At 40.5% G+C, this 2075-nt stretch overlaps 1 non-coding gene across 1 annotated transcript; it reads left to right on the forward strand.

Moving 5' to 3' along the window:
- The first annotated feature begins 1091 nt into the window (after positions 1–1091).
- On the forward strand, positions 1092–1193 carry LOC122809862. Its single transcript, XR_006365977.1, has one exon. It is a non-coding gene; the product is annotated as a U6 spliceosomal RNA (small nuclear RNA).
- Positions 1194–2075: the final 882 nt, after the last annotated feature.

Genomic DNA, 2075 nt, shown 5'->3' on the forward strand with positions numbered 1-2075 from the left:
TTGGGGGTGAGTAGGAGGTTTGAGTCTTTAAACCAGGTTTGTACAGAAGAGAAAGATTTTTGGGCAATGTCTTGGCATTTATTTATTGTTGAGGTCGAACATATTAATGTTGAGCCATCTGCATACTGAACTAAACTAGCATGGTGAGTGCAGGTCATTAATAAATATATTATATAGGAGTGGACCCAGGATAAAGCCACCTGTAGTAACTGGTTGAAAGAATGAGTAGGTTTGTTGCCATTTAACAGCTTGTTGCCTTCCAGACAGGTAACTAAGAAACCACAACAAGGAGTATTGTGAAAGTCCTACTGAGGAGAGTCAAATGAGCAGTTGGTGGTATGAGACAGTATTAAATGTCTTTGACAAGTCTAAGAATATGGTGGACACAAGCGGACTATTTCTTCTATGTTGATTTATTGTATCAGTAAAGTAGAGCAGTAGTGGTGCTGTGCTGTGGCTTAAAGCCATGTTGTGAAAGCAGGTTACTTGAGGTTAGATATTGCATCAGCTGCATATGGCTGCAGTTCTCTAATATTTTGGGGAGGGGGAGAGAATCGCTATTGGTCTGTAATTATTAAACTCTGTAGATGTGTTGCCTTTGTGCAGTGGTATGATGTAGGATTTTTTCCACAGTGGTGGGAAGTATTTTTCTGCTATGGACCTATTAATACATATGGACATAGGAAAGGCTATGACTTCTCTGGCCATTTTTTGATCGTAATATGGCAAACGGTCTACAGCTACAGAAGTAGCGTTTAGTTTAAGGAGCAACTTACTTATGAGTGAGGTAGGTACTGGACTAAAATTGAAGAGTGGTGGGTGGTTTTGATTGGACAGGGGAAGAGAAAGGGGGCAGATGTATTAGTGTCTAAGAGAGATAATATTGATTGTGTAAAGTAGGAATTAAACTGTGTAGGGATAGTCTGCCATATTGTTTGTTTTTAGACAGAGAGTGGCAGTCTTGCCAGGCCTTTTTCTTTATTTGCTTTTTTAGAGGTGCAATAAACTTTGCAGTCAAGATGGCAGTATGTGGACAGTAAAACATACTACCTATGCCCGTGCATCTCTGAACTGAATCCATGTTTTCTTGGATTCTTGGCAGCATATATACTAAAATTAGAACAATACAGAGAAGATTAGCATGGCCCCTGCGCATGGATGACACGCAAATTTGTGAAGCATTCCATATTACTCTGGAATAGACTGTCCATACATGTCAAGCAGAGCGTCTCTTTGTCCCTCTTCAAAAGGAACCTTGATTGGATAGGAGAAAGGAAATTCACCCCGGGGATCACATCAGTCGCTCTGCTAGACAGGGGTCCAATGAAGTAAATAGTGTGGGAAGAAATAACCAGGGAATTGTTATGGCTAGGCTTGTAAGGGCCCTAGGGCCGATAGCCTAGTATCAACCTATAAACCAGCAAAACAGTGGGGCATTTACTCCAGAAGCAGTAAGTGCACTTCCCCCAAATCCCACTCTCCCCCCACTTTATATACATTTATTTTAAAAGCCCTTGCCCCACTCTCTGGAACCAGTCATATGCTAACATCCTAGCTCTCCTGTCATTCATGTATTACAAATCAACACAGAGTCAACTTACTGCTCCATCCTCAGTATTGATTTTTTACCAGCTAACCTCCACATACTGGGTCCTCCCACACTCTACACTTTTCCTGTTCTGCTGCTGCTCAAACATTACAGACCAACACAGAATCATTTCAGTGCTCCACTCTAAGGTCTAGGGTTGCCACCTTTTCAAATGCCCAAAGTGGGACATTTTTGGTACAAATGTCAGATTTTGCAGGCTGAAACATACCCACGGCCCGTACGAAAGAAAGAACTTCACTTTTTTGCCTAAATAAAAGCTTATTCTTGTAATGTTTTAGTTGCTTATTCTGTTTCTTATAACATTTAGGTGGTTCAGATACAGAATAACTATTTTATGCAACTATTACATAAAATATAAGAAATAATTTTGTCCTAAAATCTCAGGACATTTGGCATTTTTACAATTTTTTTGCAGGACACAACTACCCAAAGAGGGACTGTCCCTCGCGAAGTGGGACAGGTAGTA

This window comes from Protopterus annectens, chromosome 8.part0 (genome assembly GCF_019279795.1).
Source record: "Protopterus annectens isolate FY-2018-M chromosome 8.part0, PAN1.0, whole genome shotgun sequence".
NCBI lineage: Eukaryota > Metazoa > Chordata > Ceratodontiformes > Protopteridae > Protopterus > Protopterus annectens.